Genomic DNA, 16,946 nt, shown 5'->3' with positions numbered 1-16,946 from the left:
CGTTATATAGATTTTTTATATTCGCAAATAAATATGTAACATTATAAGAAAAACACGCTCTCTCAATTTTATTAACATAGCTCACAGATTGGCCGATATATGGGGTCTAAAGTCACCCACAGGTTCCAAAATGTCTATTTAAGTAAATGGAGGCTAAGGGTGGTACTGACCTGATTCAACCCATTTGTAACACACAGACATACTAGTATCAGGAAAGAATTCTCTCTTTATTTCAATATCTCGCACAATGGCCGATATCTTTGGTAAAAAGTCAACTATAAGCACTAAGTCCACAAACTCAGTACTTGGGGGCTTGAACAGTTTTGGTTCGATTTGGACTATTTTTGATCATAAGACGACCTATTTCAAAGGCACTATTCGCGCAAAGTTTTACCCGTTATATTAATTGATTCCTGATTTATATACCGGAAAGTGAAAGTTTCAAATGGCGTGATTGTATTCCGATCCACGGTTCATCTAGATATCTCACTGCTTACTGAAGTTACAGCTTGCACGGACGGACGGACAAACAGACAGTCCCCCGGATTTCAACTCGCCTCATCGTTCGGATCATTTATATATACATAATATTATATATATCTCGTTTAATTTTAGGTGGTACATACAACTGTTAAGAGAGCAAAACTATTATACCCAATGGCAACATGTAACAAGAGTATAAAAAGTAGCTTATAAAATTTCCTTAACTCTAGCCTCCGTACAAGCATACAATTGTGCATATGTACAATGTGTATTTATTGCAAATCTCTTTGCTTGATGAGCAAGCTATGATTGCAATTTATATATTCTTTAAAAGCTTAATGTGAATAGCTTGTAGCTCTACATATAACTACACATGTAGTGTAGGAAGGAATGTTTATATGTATTTAGGTGTGTAGCTCGCAAAGAATAATTTGACAATTAAAATAATTTTTTGTATAGAAATGCGGAAAGCGCAACCAAACTCAATCCGTGGCACAAAAAGAAGACATACAACCAAAAAGAAGACAACAAAAACTTATTGCTGCCGGTAATTCTCTTTTGCTTTGCTCCCGGTATAAATTGTGGTTATTATTGCTATAATTATAAGTGTGTAGCTGTGTTTTGTTTTATGTATGTCGCTACTGAGAGTGACAGTTAAGCGTTTCCTCTATGCACACGCCCATATAATCTAAAATAAAAAACAAAAAACATTTTCTTAAATTTTGACAAAATTATTTACGCTTGTTAAAATGAAGATACGGATATATGACTCGTACAATTAGTAAGTAATGGCACGTAGCTTAAGTGTTACTCGGCGCTTCAGAGCCAACGATGGCAGAAAATGTGCCTTACTTCACCAAAATAGATAAGAACTGGTTCAGCATCTTAAGTTCACGCAAATTCATTAAAAAGTTAGGTCTGTTCTAATCTGAACTAAAGTGAAGGAATAAGAAATGTAAATCTATATGCAATAGACCGATATTTAAATTTAGAATGCTCCCATCAAGCTAAAGTAGGACAACATTAGGGTACCTTTTGTTCTGAATGTACTTCGAAAGATTTTAAAATATGAAAATTGCCGAGTTTGTTCCATTTCGAACCACAATCGTAACTGTGAAACTTCTACAAAGCAGTATTTGAAAAAAGATCGCGATTGTTAAATTCGGGGAAGAGGTTGTGGGTCTTGAATCCGGAATATATAAGATTACCTAAATCTTAACTAATTAAGAAGGGCGAAAAGATCATAGAGTTCTGCTATGCTGAAGTTTTGAACCGATTTGACATCGAATTGCAGAAAAATGAAGAAAAAAGCCACAATAGCCAAGCCCGAAATCCACGCAGTCACGTTCAGATATATGGGCTGCTTCTTCATAAACCGTATTCACTATATTTGGTTCCGTGCAAATACTTTTTGTATCTAAACTTGAAAAATACATTCGCTTGACAGAAATTTGAGACGAAAGAGGAGGTTATGCTTGTATTTCGAATTAGTTTTATGTTCAAAGAGCATTTCAGATCGCTTTAAAAAATATTTTTCAGATGAGTTACAGAAGTTTGGACATGACTGCCTCAAGCTTAACGATCTGAAAGAAGACCATGTTGATTATAAATCGCAAAAACTATCGATTTTCCTTTGTACGCTAAATAGCTATCGGACCGCCTTGTATAAAAACTTGGCCTATTACGGGCAATATTTCATTTGCTGAAGCAGATTAGAATTCAATAAAGTTGTTATATTGTATATATACATATATATATTCTATGATATACAAAAACCTGTTAAGCTAACTTAAGAAGAAATACATACTTGAACGAATATCAGGGCGAATGTCTCAGATATTTAAAATTTAGCATTGGCTTGCAAAAATATCTTCTACTAATTGGTATGCGAAAGTCCTTAGCACACTTTCGGATCTAATGAATGCATAAATTTTGCTAAAATAAATGTTCAAGTCTACTTCTAGTCAAAGCCGAACGTGGTGGCTTTGCTCACGTCCTCACTCTCTTCCGCGTCACATTCATCTCCAAGCAACACTAACAAGCGATATACATCCATTAGTAAGGCACAATCACTTTAACATTATTCTCCAAGAATCTCAAAATACCAGCTTGCTAAATGCACACACACGCACATACAAGCGAACAAATGCGCATACTCAACTGTATATGTAGGTATAACCGCTCAATACGGAAATAAACTTGACCTTTGTGGAATAACAGCAAAAGTCTGCAAAACAAACCCCGAAAAGCAACAGTGATAATAGTTATCGAAACGAACGGACGAAATACAAGCATCAATATACATACATAAGTATGAAAATACATAAATATGCGTTATATGAAATAAGGCAGCAACAAAAAAACGACTAGTCGAGGAAGCGAGACTAATAACAAAATCTGCGTTTAAGCATTATCCAATCGACAACAGTAACAACAACCAGCTACAAGATGAAATAAAATCTAAATAAATATATAAAATATTGATCGCGTCAGAAAACGAAACAAAAGCGATTGCTGTTCAAAACCGCATATCATTGCGAGAAGAGTTTTAATCTTAGACATGTGCACACTCGACAAAAGGGGACTTTTCTAATACTTAAAACAAAAACTCTGCAGACTCCACTGAAAGAATTGAATGATATATTGTGTATGTTCTAAAACGAAGAATTTCTTGAGTTTTTGGGTACCGTTATTCTCGTTTATCTCACCTAATGAACTGCTTTATTTGATAGTGAGTAGATTCTCAACATTTCATACTTGATATAGTTCCATTCTGAGAAATGTACATATCGCTCATTTGCTGCAAGACCGGCATAAGTCAAAAAAATCGATTCTCCAGAAAACGCGTTTATTATATGATTAATTGTAAATTTGGGCATTATAACAGCAGATCAAATTTAACCCGGATTCCATTTAAACTGCGTGCGCTAACCAAACCGATATGTACTATTTTCATAGATTGATACAACTTCCTTTTTGCTCGCATGGAGATTGATCTCCATATTTATCATAGAAAAAATTGAACAACGAATGTCGATAAAGTGTCTTAAGTAGTTTTCATTATCACTACCACAAGTATTTGAGTTGCGCAGAGCATTTAGTGAAAGACGTGACGTCATGGAAAATTTTCTCATGCGAGTTGCCCATCCATTCTGGGCATGAAGTGTGCTGAGGACGCTACATTTGTTAAATATATTATTACTAAGGACGAGACGTAGGTTTTCAATACATAGAACATTGAAGGCATTGAGGCTCCAAAAAAGGGCAGAAATGGAAAAATAAACAAATTTTTGTTAGACAGGTCAAATGTGCCTACTCTTCAATAATAACTTGTCTCAGAATATTGCTCTCAAAAATCTAAATTCATAATATTTCGATGGACTCTTCATATCTTATGAAGAAAACATTTATTTTAATCGGAAATTTGAGAATTTATTATTGATAAAAGATAAATTTCTGTGAAATAAAGACGAAATCATAGATTATGAAAACTATCATTGCTATACATATATATATGTATATATATATATCGAACATATAACATAGCATTATTCAATTTAATAACCTTTTGTATATTATTGCCTTAAAAATATTTAAATTTATTATAATTAAAGGCAGGCTTGTCTAGCCAACATTATACCAACTTAACCAAAATCAAAACAAGATATCTTAGAGGTCTTCTTACTGCCTTCTTCTTGCAAATTCATCTGTTTTATCACATTCACTTTATAACAACATTTTGCTGAGTCACTTGGTGACATAAGAATGATAATGATTTCGCCTGTATATGATTTTCGATTTAGCACCTTCGCCTTTGTTACCACAGAAATAATTATTATACGATGAATATCAGTTAATAAACATAAGTTTTGAAAGAATAATTCAAAAAAAAGAAAAACTTTATATGCTCCTTTATAACAAGTGTGTACGAGTATAATTCTATAATCTAATTTAATTGAGCTAAAATATTCTAAGCTGTTCTTATTTCTTACAAAAAATAGATTAAAAATTTAAAAATTTCTGTGAATGAACTGTATAATTTTATGGTATGTTCCTTAGTTAGATCATAAACCAGATATTTTGAGAATTTACCACTTGATATTATTACAACTCAAGCCATTTTAAGGAAGATAATGGACATGGCTGACATACCGCAATATCAAGAATTGAAAGATTAAAATAAAATGAAATATAAGGTTGTCTATAAAATATTTCCAAAAATATTTCTATTGAAGGAATTAAAATTAAAGGTGACTTAAGTTACATTAACATACTTTAGTTATAGATACTTATACATACTTAGATGTAAATTATTATTTGGAATAACTTAATCCAAGTTCAGATTTTAAATCACTTCATAATAAGAGGTCAACGTTTCTCGACACTTTTAGAGGCGGTTGATATTTTGGAGATACCTCAATCAGATTGGCAAAAGTACTTTGATAACTGGTACAAACGAGGCAAAAGAGTACGAGTACATTCGGTTTCCAACTGGTCAGCAGTAGCTTGGTTATCAACAAAAGAACGAAAAAGCCAAAAGTGTTGCCTTAGGACGCTTTCAAATTTATAATGTATAATATTTAGTCTTCACTCTTTTCTTCTTGCTAATTATATAAACTTCAAACATGACTCGATGCATACAAGAAAAAAGAAAAATATACATACATATATGTTCTACAAACTATGTACCTATATAAAGTGTTATGTTTCAGCGCTTCGAAACAATAGGAAATCAACGAAATTCAGTAAACATTTTTTAACAGGATTTTCTAATTGCTTTTTTGTGCAGTTTTTATTAAAGCTATACAATAAAAAATTTAAGAATGCATAAAAGTAAATATTTAATGAACCAACCTGTTTGTTATGCAATAATATCTGCATAACACATTTCTAGATATAACATATATCGTATATTTATATGTGTTTTAGAAACTAGTGTCTTTCTTTGAAATGAATTCCGGTAAATTGTCAAAAAAAAGTATAAGCGCATCACTCGCTGTGGTTTTTGTTACAATTTTTTTTTATTTTTTATTATTTGTCATAGTTAGAACAAACGAAACGAGCTAGAACGTGTATATGTTATGCAATTAACGCGCATCAATTTTTAATTTTTTACCAAAATGTGTGAATCGACGCTAATCTCTATACCTGTTCCATAACATATCACCGGGCTGTAGCTGCTTTGCGTGTTTAAGAAGCTTCAGCCACTTTACCACTCACTCGTGTAAAGACAATGGCGAAGCTGTTCGAAGGAAAGAATTGAGGTAGACAAACACTATTAAAATTACATGACTGATTACAGTTTAATCGAGTGTGGCCAAAATATGTATTTAAGAGTCTGTAAACTTGAGTTTGTGAAAAAGGTGTTAATTAAATTATAAACAAAGAGAGAAGTGTGGTAAATAAGAGAAGATCTTCAAAGCGAAATGCTTCAACTTGATTATTTATTTCCAGTGGTAATTTAACACTTGTAAGAGTGAACTATTTTGGTTTCCTATATTCAAAACTATGAGTCTATTTCTATATAGTAGTTATACTTCGTATCAAAGTTATAAGAAGACAAACAATACCTTTAGCTTTTTATACTCTAAACAGGGTGTATTAAATTCGTCACGAAGTTTGTAATAGCCAGCGGAAAATTTACCGAACCGGATACTATGTTTTTTGTTTTTCTTTTAGAAGGTGGCAACTTTGCTTAAAATATTTTCGTCCACAGAAACATTATTGCGGTAGTTCCCATTTCGTTATAACTTATTTTAACACACTGAGTAAATTTTATTTTGAAGAGTACAATACAATTTTGTTCGATAACTTTTTCTCATTTTGAAGGCAATTTCTTAATGCTATTCTTATAGAAACCTCCATCCTTATTGGCAAAACAAACTTGGACAGTCTCAAGTTTCTCTTGAGGCGAATTTTTCATCAGCAAAATATTCGTCATAGACAAAAAAGGGTAGTAAGCTGTATCGTTGGTACATAAGAACCTCCAAACCAAGGTTCCTGCGCATCTGGCGAGTCTCCTGATGGAACACTATTCTTTTTCTTTTCCCATTAGCCAAACCATCCCTTCTGGGCGAATGCTTACCTCAGACAATCCAACTGCTGACACTATAGGATATCGAATTAGGAGTTTGCTCATAGTAGTAGTGGTACTCTGCCAATTCCGCCAAATACATACGAAACTCTTCCTAATCGTCAATCCTGGGTTGGTCTATGTTTTTGTCAGCTCATTTCGACAGGAACCGTTTTCGGTAGACATTGTCGTTAGAGATCCACTTTTCATCGCCATATGGATGACGGATTGGTTAATCTGCTTCATAAATGGATCAGTCCATGAAATTTTTTGTCTCAACTCGTGTGGCACCCACTCATCGTTATTTAAATGCGACCAAATGTTTTATTGCCAACATTAAAGTGTTTGAAGAACAGAATCATTGGCTTTCTTACATACATATACATATGTATAGTATAATTTCTCCAACCGATTTTGATTAATTTACAATTTGGGATCGCACCAGCACTACATTCATAGCCAAGTAAACGAAGCGCTTGAACATAAAGTGGCGGATAAGAGGGTCTTAAGTGGGCCTTATGCAAACATATATGTATACTCATATGTACGTATGTATGTTAATATTTACTAATGTATGTACATGCCTTTGTAATTACTACATAATTTAGTATGGATAAATGTTGGTTGGCTGCTGGTCAGTAATGAACATTTAAATAGGCCTTTTGCTTTATACAGACATACATACGTACATACCATATGTAAGTATAAATAAATAAAATTAAAAATTGTTACGCTATGTACGTAATGCTAACATGTTCATAAATGCACGTAAAGTAGTGTTGAAGTACATGAGTAATGAAGGTAATTAAAACCTTGCAACGGAAGTGGCGGCCTTTCTGCGATATTGGTTAATGAAAAGCTGCACTTTGCGCACCGCAACTGATTTTTTTTAGGCAAAAATAAGAAACATTTTCAAAAGACAAATGTTAGTTGAATGCAATTGTATTTACAATTCCATCTCAAGCCTATTTGATGTGGATAAAGATAAAGTATTAAATATAAAATACAATTTTCATTTTCTTAAATTCAATTGCTTAAAATTGTTTAAATTAATCCAACCAAAATTAGGCATGGCTCCGCCCTCTAATAGCATTAATATATACATAAGTCTCCAAAAATACTTACTAACGGGCTTTCAACAAGAGTGATGTAGAAGTTTTTTTTTTAATACAACAAAAACGGTTCGGGATTTCAATGAAATTCCTTATTGCTCTGAAAATACATTCTATCCCACAATTTATCTATCTAATGGAACTCAATTTTTTTTGAATGGCCACCACGGGCACGCTTTCATAAGTCCAGACGATGAACACATTTTTCGACGGTTTTGAAGCATACGAGAAAATCGGTCGATACTGCTGTAATTTCACGTTCGATATTCGTACGAAGTTCATCAATAGTCGCTGGCTTCTTGGCATAGACTATAGGCGATCAATTGACTGGGTCATTTCGTGAGATAACACGTTGGTTTTCAATAAATCGAGTGTGACATTCGATGTGTGTCTTGTGGCGCCATCCTGTTGGAACCACATATTATCCAAGACCATATCAGCCAATTCGTGCCACGAATATTCGGATATCATTGAGCGGTACTGATTCCTATACACAGTAACATACCAGTCATGATCATTATGGAAGAAGTACGGCCTAATGACGCCGCTGCCATAAACCGCACCAAACCGGGATGCAAGGGTGACTCATGGAGTACGTGTGGAGTGTTGTCTGACCACGCATATTTTTCGACGAAAATCCAGATTATTTTCAAGTTGTTGCTCAGTCCAATTCACAAACATATGACAATTGTGGTGGTTCTTGCAGCAATTTGATCTTGTAAAGATGTAGTCCAAGATTTTTTACGCAAAATTCTCCACAACTACATACATCACACAGATGCCCAACGCTTGAGAACGACGTGTAATAGACTGATTTGAGTCTTCTTCAATAGATGCGCAATATTCTCGTACTGTGTCTGTGAATTAAAATTTTTCCACTAGACGCTCTATTGTTGTTGAACGTAATTCAAAAGAGTTTCTTCAATAACAATGATACTGAAGAGATAGAAGACTGGCTTACTGACTGGAAAGATTTTGGCCAAGGTTTCCTGTGATTCACAAAGTGTTATCCATATACATAGATGTGATCCACATGTGAACTTACTAATAAGGCAATAAAATTTTATAATTCAAACATATCAAAAAACACCATCACAATGTCAAATGTACTCAATTAAATAATAAATCTTCCATTTTGTGCTGCCTAAAAAGAGCTCCCCACTATTTTGACACCGTTCAATTAACACCTGCAATGACCAAACGCCGCATTTTGCCGTTAAATCCGCCAATAAAATGCAATTGTAATGGACCGACTTCTACTTCGGCCACGGCCGCAGACGAAAATTCTCAAAACACAAACTTTTGACTGCGAAACTCGCACCAAACTTGGCGCGTTAGACATTTAATAAATTTGAAAAATATACATATATGTACATTTGTGTAATCGCATAATTGTAAAGGGTGATTTTTTAAGAGCTTGATAACTTTAAAAAAAAAAAAAACGCATAAAATTTGCAAAATCTCATCGGTTCTTTATTTGAAACGTTAGATTGGTTCATGACATTTACTTTTTGAAGATAATTTCATTTAAATGTTGACCGCGGCTGCGTCTTAGGTGGTCCATTCGGAAAGTCCAATTTTGGGCAACTTTTTCGAGCATTTCGGCCGGAATAGCCCGAATTTCTTCGGAAATGTTGTCTTCCAAAGCTGGAATAGTTGCTGGCTTATTTCTGTAGACTTTAGACTTGACGTAGCCCCACATAAAATAGTCTAAAGGCGTTAAATCGCATGATCTTGGTGGCCAACTTACGGGTCCATTTCTTGAGATGAATTGTTGTCCGAAGTTTTCCCTCAAAATGGCCATAGAATCGCGAGCTGTGTGGCATGTAGCGCCATCTTGTTGAAACCATATGTCAACCAAGTTCAGTTCTTCCATTTTTGGCAACAAAAAGTTTGTTAGCATCGAACGATAGCGATCGCCATTCACCGTAACGTTGCGTCCAACAGCATCTTTGAAAAAATACGGTCCAATGATTCCACCAGCGTACAAACCACACCAAACAGTGCATTTTTCGGGATGCATGGGCAGTTCTTGAAAGGCTTCTGGTTGCTCTTCACCCCAAATGCGGCAATTTTGCTTATTTACGTAGCCATTCAACCAGAAATGAGCCTCATCGCTGAACAAAATTTGTCGATAAACACATTTCGAACCGAACACTGATTTTGGTAATAAAATTCAATGATTTGCAAGCGTTGCTCGTTAGTAAGTCTATTCATGATGAAATGTCAAAGCATACTGAGCATCTTTCTCTTTGACACCATGTCTGAAATCCCACGTGATCTGTCAAATACTAATGCATGAAAATCCTAACCTCAAAAAAATCACCCGTTACAATCACCTTTTGTGGCTAAATGCTGCAAGTTCTTAGCTATTCATATGCACACATACAAGCATACAAGCATAATTGTTGCCTATTTCGTTAGCGCGTCAAGTTGAAGAACACTGCAATTTGCCACAAGCTGCTGGCATTGATGGAGTGACTGCTGGCTACTATTTACGTATTTGCGGTGGCGATTGTGGTGGCGCTCTTACAGACACACACACATACACACTCTGTTAGATACCCGTGTACGAATGTACAGAATTTTTGATTAGACCTTGAAGTCAAGTTTCCTTTCCAGCTGCAAATTTAAGTCTACTACTACACGCTACTTACTTACTATTACTAACTACAGTAAATACTTTTTGCTCTTTTTTGGACCGACCGGAAAAATCTTTAATTATTGGAAAATTGTTTATTTATATTTGTTTACTTTTTGAGATTTTTCGTTTTCAAAGAATTTTTTTTTTATGAAGATCATTTTCTTGATTTTGATCGGTCGATTTTAATGGCAACTACAGGCATTATTGAACTGATCTTAACACTTAGTTCGGAGATTGGGTCTTAGGTAATAATCAGTGCCAAATTTCGTTAAGATATTCCGTCAAAAAACAAGTTTGGATTGATCAGTTTGCATGGCATCCACATACATCCTTTTGTAGTCAGATATCGGCGATTTCGACAAATGAGCAGCTTCTTGGATAAAAAAGGCGTGAGCAAAATTTCAGATCGATATCTCAAAAACTGAGTGACTGAGTTCAGACCGAGTTCGCATATATGTATATAGAGAGACAGGGACAGACCGATAAAAATGTACACGGATATGACCAAGTCGACGTGGTACACTGATCAATTATATACGTATACGAGTATATTGAGGGCACAATAGACCTAAGGTCGCGGTGCATTCCTCGTCTATCAATCTATGTATATATTTTATAAGATCTAAGAATTTTCTTCTAGGAGTTAAAAAATCCATGACAAACTGATAATACTCTGTTCGGGACTTAAAGATCCCGAGACTATGACTGAAAATATGCTGTTAAAATCGGTCAGCGATGATACGAAGTGTCGTACAACACGAAGACTCTTACCAAAAATAAGCAGAACAACTAAGGATGGGCCATGATTGAGTATTACCAAACCATATAGTTTCTGGTAAAGTCAAAGGCCTTAAAATACTCCTTGGGAAGTCATTTTATAGGAAATTGTGAATCAATTATTCAGTAAAGGGGGGAATCTTTTATCGAAAATAAAATAGCGAAATTTCAGTGTTTTGGCAACTCAAGTTCTAATCAATCGGCTTATCGGCTTGAAATTTGCTTTGCATATGATTTTCAATGTTCCGAGAGTATAAAAGTTGGTGTAAATCCCGATTTCGAAAAAAAACAAATTCTTAGTTTCATTTTTGCTAAATTTACTGTATTTCATGTCGTTGCTATGGCATTTCGATGTAAATATTTTGGTACTCTGTTCGGCATCTACCTATTACTGTGAGAATACGCGGCGCGCCTCAAATAATTCGCTGCACGACGACCGATGGCATGTCTGTATATATTCGCTAATGCGGCGCTGGTTTGGTTGATTAGTGGTTTATTCGTTCTTTTTTATTGCGTGGTATTGGTTTTTGATTACACGTGACCTCGAATTTTTAGCAGTCAATGTTCTTAGACTAAGCGCTATGTCTGAAGAGCTGTTTCTTCACTAAAATTATACAGGGTTCACGAAAATTTTATAGTGAAGAAATGCAGTTTTAGGCCTTCGTGCTGTTTAAGTTTGTAGAGAAACCGAATTCTCGATCAGTAAGGCATCCATGTAAGGGAGAAAGACCTCTAACAGTTTGTATAAATACTTAGTTAGGGAAAAAGAATATTTAACAGCTTAGCTTGTGGACGATTCATCAAAACTTGGAGAGCGGCAAAACGAACAAGCAACTGTGATAAATCAAATATAGATAAAACATAGAAAAATATTATACTCCCTAACTGAGATATCATTATGCTCTCTTGGAAGGGATTCAACAACATAACTTCGTGATTGCCTTTAATTCTTTACTTTTTCTAAAAGAGCATGAGAAATAATTATTGCCGATTTCCTTAAAATCACTAGTAGGAAAGCGAAGCACAAATGCTTGAATTCAATACGGAAACGTGTGACACCCTTTAGTTAAGAATCGCAAATAGTAAATTTATCACCGCCATTTGTCGCAAATTAATACCTGTGGGGAAAGAATTCTGTTTTTCGAACTAAACAATAATTATTTTCCCAGGCGAGGCAATAATAAGTCGCTTCGAACAATTCTTTATTTTCTGTTGCGAAGATGCGACTACAAAGTATGTAAAGGTCAACGAGCTAGATTTTTTTTTTCGTCGAAGTGCATCGTATGTACCAATATATACTTTATATGTAAGTAATATGTAAAGAATGCTACAGCCATAATATTAACATCTGCAAACATGTACATAATTATTTGATAGTGACGTATTGGCTTAAACGCGTTTCTGTTAGCATATAAAGAATCTTATGATTCATACTATTTGTACAATGGTACTGGGTATTAAAACCATTTTTGGCGGTGTGATATACTGTGAATTTCTTAGTGAGAATCGATATACTCGATTAGGAGCAAACAAAAATCTCGGATGTTTACTAGTACAATATGAGTTTAGATTTCTTAGTGAGAAACCCAGCCATCTAATTAAACAATAATGTACTAACAATATTTTAAAAAACCCGAAAAATAAAATATTATTCTTATATTTAAATTAATCAGTGAATCAGTGATCAAATGAATTCAGTGAGCTAAAAGTGTTAATCGTTTTCAGGTCGGTAAGCTCAATTCGGTGAATTTTCATGCGGCAAACGTATTTTTTGGGAAGATCTCGAAGATGACGCTATCTATAAGTGTTGTCGCCATCTAAAAAAAATGTCTGTCAAAAGACTACTTCTCCTTCCGAATATGCAAAAGGTAGTAAAGTACAAAGAGAGAAGCCGAAATGCGTGAGCACGAAGAGCTGGCCGACAGAAGCAATGCTCGAAAATTCTTCGAAAAGATGCGGCGACTAACAGAAGGTTTAAAGACAGGAGCATACTCTTGTAAAATCTGGGGGTGATCTAGTGACTAATGCCCAGTGTATACTGAAACTATGGAGAGAACACTTTACCAGCCCGCTGAATGGCAGTGAAAGCATACCACCAGGAGGTGGCGAAGCCGATTCCCCAATCAATGATGACAGTGCAGACGTTCCATTGCCCGCCAATAAAGAAGTTCAAATAGCAATTATTATTATATTATATAATTTCCGAACCAGCATTAACACTAACAACAACGTCAGCCTCGACCTTAGGTCTATGGGCCTATGGCCTATATCAACTAAATCACATCTCGGCTGTTCTAAGAAACACAAAATTGAACATGTGCTCCAGAAGAAAACAAATAATGACAAAACAATAAAATATGTTAGCTTCGGCTGCACCGAAGCCATAATATCCTTCATGGGTGCATTTCTCATAACATATTTTTTTTAATTTTGATCGATTAGTTTTTATAGCAGCTATATGCTAGGGGATCTCATCTGAAATTTTCTTCAGAAAGCATTGTTTTGGATAATAATTTATCCCAAATTTTGTGAAGATGTTTGTCGACTAAAAAAGTTTCTATGACATGCATACAGAGTTGGTCCGGAAAGTAATAGGACTGATTTTCTTTCGACGTGACTGTACTTCGGAGCGTGCTCGCACCGGCTGGATTCGATAGAGGGCGTTCTAAACTAATTAACAAGTGGTTAGACTGTTGTCTCCGAGCACCTGGAGAATCAGGACAAACATTTTCGAAGACGTGTTTCTGTGAGTGGTGCAAGCCGCACTGACGACCAGAAATCACAGGTGACCAGTCATGTATCTTTGAGTATGATCTCGAGACAAAGAGGCAATCTTCCGACTGGTACACGCCGGCCCATCGCTCAAAAAAGGAAAAGTGAAAACGTTGCTCATTATCTTTTTTTGCATCAAAGGCATCGCCAGCCATGAATTTGTTCCACTTGGACAAACCGTCAACGCACAGTGTGTTTAACGTGGGTACCTGCTGACGACAGTCTTACCCCACGGCACTCAAAAGCACAGCAGAGCAAATCAACGTGTTGATCAGCGCCTTGAGAATGCTAACCACCTTGGTCGGGTTCGAGGCCCATCTAAAACCTCTGTCGTGCTTTGAGTCCGGCACTCGCTTGCAATGCAACTCCACATTCAACTTTAGCCATAACCACCACGGTACTCTCCGCGGGGCCAGTCCGCATGAGCAGGTTGGAGTAAACTCTAAGGGCTCCTGCTCACCGTGGTACCAGAATTAAATCTCCGGTCAGACCTCGTAGCCGAAGCTACTACCAGTTGAGCTTCCACACGGCTCTGGACTGGTGGCCAGGGTTTGGACCGCATACACACATTACATACACATACCACTCATACAAAATCTAACCATAATTCACAGTTACCCGCCTTCACGACTGAGTCTGGGTTATCCTCAATGAACCCAGCGTCCCGAATGTATTCGTATGTCACTCGGCCGTTAGGACTATTGTCTTAACGTTCTTGCCACCTACACCTAACACTATCATCTAGAAGCCTCTTGCTCCCTAGTTATCACTCCCTCTCCATATCATCGTTGGAAATCCAGTCATTTCGCAGCAATAACAAACTCAAGCCTGCAACAGCACGCTGTTTGACAATCATGTCAAGAGGGATGCATCTAACAAAATCTGCATAGCATACCATACAGGCAAACAGGCAAGCATCACACAACGCTGAATTGAGAGTAGTTTTTGGGACCCCAAGACAGTCGTGGGTGCTTCCCACCATACAGCGGCTCCATATGTGGCACAAGCCACAATATATGGTGCGGACAGCGTCTCGTCTTTCTTGGTAACAGATACCTAAACAAGGTCGGCATCCCAAAGCTTCCCTACAGCCCAGATGTGCCACCCCTCGGACGTTTTTGTTACCGACGAAAAGCAAAAACTTTTGAGACGACAGAGGGGATCTTTCCTCGGTGTGTTATACACTTAGTGACAAACTTAATACACCCCTCTTCAAAAAAAAACGTCTAACCTCAAATCTATTTCCGAAAAAAGGAATAATAAATTTTAGCAGCTCTTCTCTATTTGACCTAAGAACATCGGCAAAGTCTAAATATGCCACTCTTCCCACAGGATTATCGGTACCTAGAAGACAAACCCTGAAGTAAATCAGTACGGGGGTGGTGGTTACGTATACTTAAGTATGTATTTAAGTACTTCAGTTATGTAATTAACAAAAATTATTTAAATGGACTGCAATAAAGGAGATGATAAATGGAAAATTAAATGACTTTGTGGCTTAATTAGCTTTTTGCAAAAGTAATCATTACTTAAATATACATTTGTATGTATGTATATACACATTATATACATGAGTTAAGCAATTAATTAATTTGTTTAATTTTCAGCTTGTGATTATGTCAAATGGGCGTTGAAATCGCAATTTCGCATGACAGACGATTGTCAATGTGTGAGCCAGTGCCAACAAAGACGACAACAAAAACTTGAAATATGATGCTGACTATTCAGCAAAGAAATTACATTCAAGCAACTGCCTAATCATCGAGTGTAAAATTCTGTAAAACTTAAATGAACCCAACAACAAAACGTTCTTGAGTAAAAAATGGGATTCTGTATATGTATGTATAGTATGTATGTGAGCAGATTTGTGTGTGTGCGTTGTATATACCCAGCATATGCAATTTATCAAATTGTTTGCTTCACGCTTGCAGTTCTGTGCTAATTCGATGCATCTTCAGATTAAACATAAACGCGCAACACTCGGCAATTATTGCAACGGAAAACAATGAGCGCATTAATAAATTTCCAAAAGCAAAAAAAATCGCAAATTGCAAAAATAATTGATTGAATTACCTATACATGGAATGGCGGTGGAAAAACGCTGATTATTGTGCATACATACATATGTATGTAACATATACACCTACACATTGATTGTTCTAGCGGCAAATGTATCATGCGCTCATTTTTTTTACCATATTTTGTATGTTTTTAATTGCTGGATTCGTCCGCTGCTACGACCGGTGAAGAAGTTGAGGGTGTTTGGTGTTCTTTAACGTTGTTGTTGCTTGTTAGTGCGGTGGCGGCACTTACCAACGATTTCCGTAGTTTTTTTTACTGTCCACAATTAGAACACTTCTTATCAAACTGGTATACACAGTATAACGAATTTATTATACGACTTCTTCAAACGATCTGCACAGAACGTTTTCTGCGATCTGCCTTACGATCTTTAAGCAAATATACGTTCTCTGTCTTTAATTTACATTCTTAGATTTTTCGTTTTCATTTTGACGATATGACAAATTATATAAAGAAAAGAAAAGAAAAAGCGCCATCTACTTGTCACTTTCATTAGAATATCACAGACATTTTATTTGCAACAAATTTTACTTAGTGGGCAATGCAGTGCGAGAAAATAGGTTGCAACTTTGCTAAGGTGTTTGTAATGAATGTGGGTAACGTTGGTGCAGCACAGAGTGCTCCCTCAAAAAAAAAAATTAACAAAAAACAAAACATTGTTAAAAATTAATTAAAAACATATAAATAAAGAAGAAAACAATGCATTTTATTGAAAGTGAAGTTCGGAAGGAGTTGCTAAAGTCAATATTTTCTCATTCATCTCATCCCGTAGTATAATCTGCGAAAGAAAATGTAAAACTCCTTTGTAATTAATTTCGAAAGACCTTTAGCGAACTTTATCACTCTGTATTCTCATTAAGGAGACCAGACGCTGAACAAAACTACCATATGTAAGTTAATTGGATTCAAAGAACTTAAATGGGTCCGTGATATCTCTTTATAGCAGGTAAAAATCTTAACTAATTTCCAATATTATGGAGTTATGTCGACTTGTGGATTTGAC

At 35.7% G+C, this 16,946-nt stretch overlaps 1 protein-coding gene across 1 annotated transcript in view; it reads right to left on the bottom strand.

Moving 5' to 3' along the window:
- The window catches only part of LOC105233910 (cytochrome P450 4c3), a 66,768-nt gene that overhangs the window by 30,043 nt on the left and 19,779 nt on the right, over positions 1–16,946 (bottom strand). The window lies entirely within an intron of this gene.

This window comes from Bactrocera dorsalis, chromosome 2 (genome assembly GCF_023373825.1).
Source record: "Bactrocera dorsalis isolate Fly_Bdor chromosome 2, ASM2337382v1, whole genome shotgun sequence".
In the NCBI taxonomy this organism is placed as follows: domain Eukaryota; kingdom Metazoa; phylum Arthropoda; class Insecta; order Diptera; family Tephritidae; genus Bactrocera; species Bactrocera dorsalis.
This window is presented reverse-complemented; position numbering and strand designations above follow the sequence as displayed.